The following is a 10,796-nucleotide window of genomic DNA, read 5'->3' as shown; positions in this document are numbered from 1 at the left end:
GCGGGCAATTACATAGAATAGGACTGTGTGATAAGCAAAGATGAAGAAGACAGAATGCTGAACTTGGTGGAGCTTACACGCAGGTATTTGAAAGAAACGGAAACTAAACTTCCAGGTGATGGTTGGAGGAGTGATCCAGCGTTTGTTATGAAACACCGTGTTCTGGATCTGCCTACTTACGGCTGGACTGGCCGAGTGCCGGGCGGGATCCGGAAAGCCCTTGGATACCGGCTGAGTTGATTCTGAAAGCCAGAGATTACCAGCATGTAGGGTATCTTAGAGCAGCAAGGAGTCTCTAGATTGAGTAAATGAAGTATAATGGTATTTTTCAAATACGTTTACATTGTGGTAGGATTGCTATTTAGTCGCGAAGTCGTGTCCAACCCTTTGTGACCCCATGGACTATAACCCACCAGGCTCCTCTGTCTCTGGGATTTCCCAGGCAAGAATACTGGAATGGGTTGCCATTTCCTTCTGCAGGGGATCTTCCCCACCGAGGAATAGAACCCACCTTTCCTGCGTTAGCAGGCGGGTTCTTTACCACTGAGCCACCAGGGAAGCCATCTCATAGGATTAATAGAATACAAATTCATTTGAAAGTCAAATAAATAGTGTTTTTCCTTCAGCATTTAATAAATGTCCTTTCCATACAAATGCCACCTTTATTATATATGAAATTATATGTGTCATATTTCTGCACTTTTCTATTGCATGAATCAATTTTTTCTTTTACTATAATGTTGTAACAATTTTATGTCTACATTAATATCTGTTAGGGCAAGCCCATATTCCTACATTCCTTTGCTTACATTGTCAGGTGTGTTTTTACAAATGAATTTCAGATTTAAAAACGTTGTTTTCCCCTTGTGTTGTCTCCCCAAAACACAATGTTGGTAGGATTATGACTGAAATTACACTGTGTTTATTTTTTCCTTTTTTTAAAAAATTGAGCTATAATTTACATACTGTAAAAATTTACTCTTTTCGAAAGAGTATCTTACAGGTAAAATTCATTGTTTTTTAGTATATTCACAAAGTTCTTCAAGTATCACCATTATCTAATTTCAGATCATTTTCATCACCTACAAAGCAACTCTGCTTCCATAAGCAGTCACTTCCAATTTTCCCTTCTGGCCAGCTACTGGGAACCACTAATCTACATCCTGTCTCTGTGGATTTGCCTATTCTGGCACTTTATATAAATGGAATCACAGAATTTGTGACCATTTGTGTCTGGCTTTTTTCACTTAGTATAATGTTCTCACAATTCATCCATGTTGTAGTATGTGTCAGTACTTCATTCCTTTTTATGGTCGAATACTGTTCCATTGTATGGATATACCACCATTGTTTATCCACTCATCTGTTTATAGATATTCATCATTTCTGTACCCCTTTGGAGAAAATCCTACTGAAATCCTTTTCCCATTTTAAAATTGGGTTATTTATCTTTTTATTATTAAGTTGTAAGTGTTCATTATTTATTATGAATCCAAGTCCCTTCAGATATATGACTTGCAAACATTTTCCCCCATTCTATAGGTTGCCTTTTCACTTTTCTTGAGTTAGTTTTACTGATTTAAAAATCATCCATTTTACCTAGAATTTAAAATGTTTTGCATAAAATTTGATTAAAGGTCTCTTATTCTTTTAATCTCATTTGTATGACTATTTCTTTCTGTTCTATCTTTTTTCTTTTCTTTTTATTTTCCCTATCCTTGCCAGGGTCTTGTCTATTTGTTCAACTTTTTGAAAAATCCATAATTTAGTTTTAATCGTCAATATGTTCATCAATTCATTGATAGCAAATTAAAGGGTTTTTTTAAGTCTTTATTGAATTTGTTACAACATTGCTTCTGTTTTATGTTCTGTTTCTTGGCCGTGAGGCATGTGGGATCAGGGATCAAACCCACACCCCCTGCATTGGAAATGCACTAGGGAAATCCCTAAAATTTTGTTTTTATTCATTATATTCTCCTTTTGGTAATATTTAATGTTTTTCCTAGTTCCTTAAGTCAAATGCTCAGTTTACTTATTTAAAATTCTTTTAGAATTTCCCCAAGAAAATTTCTTTGTTGGTACAACCAAGTCTGATTTTCTACACTTCATTCAATCGCACTTTGTGATATTGCTAATTGAAAAAAAATCTCTCTAAAGTGAGAGAGGTTAGGCTGAGGTCATTTTTCCTTCTTGTTTGCTGCATGGTCAAAAAAAAAAAAAACTGACATGAATCTGAATGACTGTGCATTTCCTGGTGCTCATTTGGGTAGTATTAGGTAATCTACCAACTCTAAGGCAGTGACAGCTTGGAGTTCATATCCTGTCCTGACCCTTGAAACTTGCCACTCCCTCATCGTTTCAGTGGCACTTTCTGTCTACAATCCAAATAGTGGTGGTACACATCCATACCTGCCTTCTGAGTATCTCCCTGATTCCATTTATCAGCCCCAAATTGGAAAATGAGGACACTGGATCTTGCCATTCTGGCCTGATGTTCTCACCCACAGCAGTGGGAGTAATGATGGGGAAGAAGAAAAGATGGAGAGTGAGCTTTCACACGGTCTCCAGTATATTCACCAGCACCCTTTGGGGTGTAACCTCCCTCAAGTGCTTCTGAATAATCTTTCCAAACAGATTTCCTATGAAGAAATCTGCTATCACTTATAAAAACAGTTTAGGTAGCAGATAACACAATCTGCTATCACCTCTAAAAGCCTTCTTACAATGAGAAGTCTGTCAAAAAGAGAAGAATGGAGCAATTGTTCAAGAAATAGAGTGTCTAGACCCAGCTCAGCCTCTGTTGAGTCTTGGCTATACTTTTGCTAAGTCCTTTATAGCCAGGACGTTTCCCAGTGTAGTTTTAAAATATGATTCCTGGGACTTCCCTGCTGGTTCAGCAGCTAGATTTCTCACTCCCCATGCAGGGGGCCCAGGTTCAATCCCTGGTCAAGGAACTAGTTCCCACAACTAAAAGATCTAAGATGGTGCCATGAAGACAGAAGAGCCTGAGTGCCACAACTAAGACCTGGTGCGGCCAGGCACAAAAATAAAAGAATAAAAATCTTTTTAAAAATAAGTAAACTATGATTCCCCCTCCCTCCGCCTCACTTGAGCTAGCTTCAGTGAGCCTTGGCTATTTGTATAATTGAGAAATAAGTCGATGACTAAGAGTGGGTTTACACAGAAACAGACTCACAGACAACAGACTTGTGATTGCCAAAGAGGGATGGGGGAGGGATTCATTAAGAGTTTGAGAGTAACAGATATAAACTGTTATATATAGGATGGATAAACAAGGCCCTGCTGTATAGCACAGGAATTTATATTCAATATCCTGTGGATTCAATATCCAATAGGCCATACGGAAAAGAATATGAAAAAGAATGTGTATATATATATATATATATATATGTATAACTGATGTTATACATCACTTTGCAGTACAGCAGAAATTAACACAACACTGTAAATCAACTATACTTCAACAAAACAAAAATTTTTTAAAGAGTGGGTTTGCAAATCATAGACCCTCGGTGAAACTGTGACTGGCTAGTATCAGTTAACCCATTCCCGACGGAGAATTCAGCCGTGACAAAGCCAAACCAGGAGACAGCAAAGCCCAGAGGCCCTGTTAGCAGAATGGGAGGATTATACTCCACGCTTATTATTCTTTAGAGCCTTAGGAGAAGCACAGTCCCAAAAGAGATCAACATTTTGTTCCAGGTTTCTCTGATGAAAGGCATAGGAAAAAGAAAAACCAAAAACTGCATTTTTGTAATCCTGTTAGACAAAACTCTTTCACTCTGTAGGCTGAAACTACTTAAGGCCAGGTAGAGGAAGATTAACCTTTTCTTGTCATATTTTAGGTCGTACCAAATTATTTGCCATACTAGGTTATTGTGACTAAAGTTAATGCACTGAGTGGCCATGATTAGGCTCTTGACAATTGGAATGTGGATTCCTGGGAGAGCCAGAAGAGGTGGGGAAACCCCTAGCATCTGGTTTGCTTAAAAACACTTGTCAATGCAACACTTCCCCCACCAAAACATGACTTTTCATAGGATAATAATGAATGGACTTGCAGGTAAAACATTGTGTTGTCTCAAATGTGGTTCCTCATCAAGGGCCCAAGGACAAAGCCATTAGAATAGCAGCAGAGGGGACGGGCAAAATTCAGGCTTGGGTTCCCTGCTGCTGCTAAGTCGCTTCAGTCATGCCCGACTCTGTGCAACCCCATAGACGGCAGCCCACCAGGCCTGGCCGTCCATGGGATTCTCTAGGCGAGAACACTGGAGTGGGTTGCTATTTCCTCCACCAGTGCATGAAAGTGAAAAGTGAAAGTGAAGTCGCTCAGCTGTGTTGGACTCTTAGCGACCCCACGGACTGCAGCCTACCAGGCTCCTCCGTCCATGGGATTTTCCAGGCAAGAGTACTGGAGTGGGGTGCCATTGCCTTCTCCCAGCTTGGGTTCCCACCAGGCGACAAATTCCTGCAGGACTAATTTTCCTAGAGAAATAACCACTGTCAGAAAAAGGTCATGGCTTTAAAACCACCATCAAAATCACCATTTGGCAACTATGATAGTAACAATGGAGTTAGACAAGAATCATCAATGAATGCTAAAACTAGTGTATCAAAGAGAGGAGTAGCAGCATGTTTACATAGTCTCAAGGTATTTCCTCACAAGATACTTATTAGGCACAAAAGGGAAATAATATGTTTACATTTATGTATGTTTACAGCAGCGGAGGAATCTAGCAAACACCACTTTAACTAAATGATCCAAGTGATAGATGTCATGCACCTCTTAATACAATGCTGTTAAATGAACACATCACATAGTTCCTGCCAAAAATTTCACAACCTGAGTGTAATTATAAGGAAATAGCAGACAAACCCAAGTGGAAAATTGTTATACAAAATAGCTTTTACTCTTTTAAAATACATAGCAAAAAATGTCATGAAAGACAAAGCCTGTGGAACTATTCTGGATTAAAGGAAACTAAAGAGACATGCCACTTGGGTGTAAGGCATGATCTCAGATATCTTTTGCTAAAAAGACATTAAGGGGAGAATTGGAAACAACTGAACAAGGTTTCAAGATTATTGTAGCATTGTTAATTTGCTGATTTTAATCATTGTACTGTGGTCACATAAGAGCATATACTTGTTTTCAGGAAACACACTGAAAAATTTAGAGGTAAAGGAGCATCAGGTCTGCAATTTACTTTCAAATTGTTCAGAAAAAAAAATTAGATGTAATTTAGTTACATTTAAAAGCAAATGTGAAAAAATGTTAACATTTGGGGAATCTGAGTAAAGGGGATACAGAAATTATTTGTACTAGTCTTGTAGCTTTCTCTAAATCAGTAATTATGTCAAAAGAAAAAAATACCAAAAGGAAGAAGAAAAAAACTATCAAAACATTAAAACAAACTTAGAAGTGTTTAAAAAGGAGAGGCAACCCACTAAAGTACTTTAAGAACTGAATTGCCAGAAAGACAGCAGATCTGAACTGTTGGGTCCTGAATTTGACTCATATCAACATAGCAAGGCATCTTGACCTCTCCAGCAATGCTTAATCCCAAGTAAAGAGGGTAATGGCAGAAAAGAAATATTTTAGTTCAATTCTATGGAGAAAGTTTTCATCAGTGTCTATCTCAGGGGTAATCCGAAGATCAGTGTTAAAAGGAAAACTTCCCAACAAGCAAAAACGATGTAATCAAATGTTTTGACTAAGGCACGCTCTCTACTTGTAAGGATGTGTCAGCAAACTGGTGCTGGAAATTCAATCGTGTTCAAACACACAGTCACCCAGCCGTGGGTACCCCTGTAGTATCAATCCAGGGCTTACCCTACAACACCGGCTTACTGAGCTGAGGGATGTGAAACAACTCTGAGGACTTGACCAATGTATGGTGTTGATATACTGGAGGATACCTTCTATTTTCTCCCTTTTAATTAAGAAGTTTTTTGTAATTGTGTTTTTCCTCTAGTGATTACATCAGATGTCTGGGTACTTATTTTCTAAAAGGTGTAAGATGCAGCTGATCTGCAAAGAGAAGCAAGAGAACGGAGCAGATGTGCTGAGAGAATCAGAAACAGGAACCAAATGAAAAGCAAAAGGAATAAAACTCGGTCTCTTGAGGGCTGTATTGTTTTGTCTTCCTATTATCCCACCTGAATCCATTCAGATCTACTGAAACTCTAAAAATGCATTCTTGGCTCTACTCTTTAACGCCAACGTGCCCACCAGCTGCAGCGGAGAAAGGAAAGAGAAGTGGGAATAGGCAGTCAAAACAGTGAGGATTTTCCCAGGACTCTGGCATGATAAACATCAACCTGTCCTTAGATACAAGTTTCAGTACTAGAAGCAACTCATGGGGGTTCCTTGCAATAAAAGAGGAACTGTAAAAAACAAAAACAAAAAAAACTAAGAGGAAGAGAATGACTGATGGAGCAGGATCTGGAAAGGGAAGGACTTAAGAACACAGATGGAGAGATCGGTCTTAAACAGGAAGAGGAATACTTCATCCTGCTAATTAGAAAAAGAAATTCACACACACACACACATTAAAAAAAAAAAAAAACCCAAACTGATTTTTTTATTCTGCAACCACATCAGTGGCCCAGTTGGTTAAAAACCCACCTGCAGTTCAGGAGACCTGGGTTTGATCCCTGGGTTAGGAAGACACCCTGGAGAAGGAAATGGCTACACACTCCAGTGTTCTTGCCTGGAAAATCCCATGGACTGAGGAGCAGAGCGGGCTACTGTCCATGGGGTCACAAGAGTTGGACACGACTCTGACTAAACCACAACCACCACAAAAGCCAAGGTAACATGTAGCCATCAAAACCTGTTTTAACCTGTTGAATCAATGAACAGCTTGCCTTAGTGAACATCGTCCAGTGTCAACCCCTCATTTCTCAAAGTCAGAGAGTCTTCAATCAACAGCAGTCTCCTAAGAGTAATCATCTTCCAAGGATGATGTCTATCTATGTATGCCTCTGAAAATACACTAGTTTCCCCAAACCCTGTAGCTAGAAGATTTACAGTCTGCTTTGCCCATAGAGATAATATCTGACCAAGATGTCTCTCTCTTATTGTGTTATTTAGTCACTAAGTTGTATCCGACTCTTTTGCAACCCCATGGACAGTAGCCTACCAGGCTCCTCTGTCCATGGGATTTCCCAGACAAGAATATTGAAGATCTCCTTCTCCAGGGTGTCTTCCTGACCTAGGGGTCAAACCCAAGTCTTCTCCGTCGGCAGGTAGATTCATTACCATTGAGCCACCAGGGAGGTCCCTCTCTTTCTGTAAGCAATACATTTAGTGAACATTTCTGGTTCCTTCTGTCATAAAAAATAATATTTACTGACATACCTGCATTCCTTTCTGCTTAAACCAACTTGTTATGCTTCTCATAACAAGTAACAGAAAAACTAGCTCAAATGTCTCAAGCAATAATAAGTGTATTCTGTCTTATAGCTACAAGCCCAAAGATGGTGTATGCCCAGCTTCTCTGCTCTGCCTGCCTCCGTGGGAAGGCTTTGTCCTTAAACTGGCTTCCTTCATTCTAACAGGATGACAGCCAACACCAACTGAGGCATATGTTTCTATGTTTAGATCCAACAGGAGAAATAAATTCCCTCTGCCAATCAGAATGAAAAATCCTCCCCCCCCCCCACCTTCATTCTGATTGGACCAACCTGTGGACTAGAAACTCTCATCAGGATGTCAGAGGTTGATAGGCTTAATCCTTGACTTTTATAACTCAATGTTTTTTTTAATTTTATGTATTTATTTGGCTGCACTGGGTCTTTGTGCTTTGCACAGGCTTTCTCTAGTTGCAGGGAGCAGGGGCTACTCTTGCTTGCGGCACATGGGCTCCTCTGGGGAAGCACAGGCTCTAGGCACGCCGGCTTCAGTAGCTGCAGAACTCGGGCTCAGTGGTTGAGGCTCGCAGGCACCAGAGCTCTGGCTCAATAGTTGCGGCCCATGGGCTTAGTTGATCCTCAGCCTGAGGAAGCTTCCTGGACTAGGGATCAAACCTGTGTCTCCTGTATTGGCAGGCAGATTCTTATCCACTGCACCATCAGGGAAGTCCAATCCTTGACTCGAAACAGTTACCTTCAAGAGAATGGTGACATAGTGATTGACTCAAACTTATCAGAATCCACTCCTAGAGCTGAAGATGGAGTTAGCTTCCTCCAAGTCATGAGAGCTCTGTTGAGAAGAAATGGACACGAACAAAATTAAGTTCTTTAGAAAGGAAGAGGGGTGCTTCTCTGGTGGCTCAGTGGTAAAGAGTCTACCTGCCAATGCAGGAGACACTGGTTTGATCCCTGGCCCGGGAAGATTCCACATGCCATGGAACAACTAAGCTGATGCTCCACAGCTGTTAAGCCTGTGCTCTAGAGCCCTGGAGCTGTAACTACTGAAGCCCCTGCACTCTAGAGCCCTTGCTCTGCAACAAGAGAAGCCACCACAATGAGAAGCACCTGCACCCCAAGTAGAGAGTACCTCTTACCAAAACTAGAGAAAAGCCCTCGTAGCAATGAAGACGCAGCACAGCCAAAAATAAATACATTTTAAAAATTATTTAAAAAAAAAAAGGAAGAAGGGGACATGGATACTATGAAAACAACCAAACACGGTCACAAAACTACTGGACCTTTTCTTCTATGGCTTACCCATGACCACCTTCTACTGAAGACATCTAATTTCAGATCTTCAAGACCAGGTCTCTTTCCAGACTCTTCCAACTGCATATAGGGTTGCTGTACCCAAGTGGTTCACAAATTTTTCAACCTTGTTTTCCTCCTGTATTTTCTGATGCCAATGTGATACATGTATCCAGCCATCCAATCATGTACCCTTCATTCACTTAATTCCTCAAGATTGCCGAGTAGTCAACCTAATTCCTCCCTTTTCTTCTTCCTTTTTTTTATTGGCCTCGCCATGAGGTATGTGGAATCTTAGTTTCCAATCGTTCATTGTTCAGTTGCTATTATTTGTGAGCTCATGGACTGCAGCATGCCAGTCTTCCCTGTCCTTCACCAGCTCCTGGAGTTTGCTCAAATTCATGTCAATTGAATCGATGATGCTATCTAGCCATCTCATCCTCTGCCACCCTCTTCTCCTTTTGCCTTTAATCTTTCCCAGCATCAGGATCTTTTCCAATGAGTTGGTTCTTCACATCAGGTGGCCAAAGTATTGGATCTTCAGCTTCAGGATCAGTCCTTCCAATGAATATTCCGGGTTTATTTCCTTTAGGATTGACTGGTTTGATCTTCTTGCTGTCCAAGGGACTCTCAAGAGTTTTCTCGAGCACCACATTCAAAAGCATCAATTCTTTGGCACTCAGCTTTCTTTAGAGTCCAACTCTCACATCCATACATGACTACTGGAAAAATGATAGTTTTGACTATACAGACCTATGTTAGCAAACTAATGTCTCTGCTTTTTAATATGCTGCCCAGGTTGGTCATAGCTTTTCTTCCAAGGAGCAAGCAAGCATCTTTTAATTTCATGGCTGCAGTCACCATCTGTAGTGATTTAGGAGCCCAAGAAATAAAGTCTGTCACTGTTTTCATTGTTTCCCCATCTGTTTTCCATGAAGTGATACGGCCAGATGCCATGATCTTAGTTTTTGGAATGTTGAATTTTAAGCCAACTTTTCACTCTCCTCTTTCACCTTCATCAGGAGGCTCTTTAGTTCCTCTTCACTTTCTGCCATTAGAGTGGTATCATCTACATATCTGAGGTTGTTGGTATTTCTCCTGGCAATCTTGATTCCAGCTTGTGCTTCATCCAGCCCGGCAGTTTGCCTGATGTACTCTGCATATATGTTAAATAAACAGGGTGACAATATACAGCCTTGTCATACTCCTTTCCCAGTTTTGAACCAGTCAGTTGTTCCATGTCCAGTTCTAACTGTTGCTTCTTGAACCACATACAAGTTTCTCAGGAGACAGGTAAGGTAGTCAGGTATTCCTGGCTCTTTAAGAATTTTCCACAGTTTTTTGTGATCTACACAGTTAAAGGCTTTATAGTAGTCAGTGAAGCAGAAGTAGAGATTTTTCTGGTAATCCCTTGCTTTCTCTATGATCCAACGAATGTTGGCAGTTTGATCTCTGGTTTCTCTTCCTTTTCTAAGCCCATCTTGTACAACTGGAAGTTCTCAGTTCACAGACTGGTGAAGCCTAGCTTGAAGGATTTTGAGCATAATCAAACCTGTGTCTCCTGCGGTGGAAGGACGACCAGGGAAGTCCTTCTTCCCTCTTCTTATTACATCCCCAGTCAATTAATTCTATTTCTTAAATATAATCCATATTCCTTCCCTCCTCTACTTCCTAACTATCTTAGCACCTGTTTACAAAAGCCTTCTAACTGATATTTCTTCTCCTGCCATTCTTGGCCTCTTTGAAACGATCTTTCACATTGTCAATAGACAAAAAATAGATGTGATTCTGTCATTGCTTAGATTAAAAACTTTTAGTGGCTTCTCATTCTGGCACATGAAAGAGTAGAGATGGTGGCTGATTGGGCTGATGTGAGGTTAGAGATCTGGATTAGGGTCTCCTACTTCTGGGGCTTCCCAGGTGACATTAGTAGTAAAGAACCCACCTGCCCGTGCAGGAGGCGTAAGAGAGGTAAGTCCAATCCCTGGGTCGGGAAGATCTCCTGGAGGAGGGCATGGCAACCCACTCCAGTATTCTTGCCTGGAGAATCCCACGGACAGAGGAAACTGGAAGGCTACAGTCCATAAGGTCGCAAAGGGTAGGACAAGACT

Source organism: Bos indicus, chromosome 3, assembly GCF_029378745.1.
Source record: "Bos indicus isolate NIAB-ARS_2022 breed Sahiwal x Tharparkar chromosome 3, NIAB-ARS_B.indTharparkar_mat_pri_1.0, whole genome shotgun sequence".
NCBI classification, from domain to species: Eukaryota; Metazoa; Chordata; class Mammalia; order Artiodactyla; family Bovidae; genus Bos; species Bos indicus.
Note: the sequence above shows the minus strand (reverse complement) of the source record.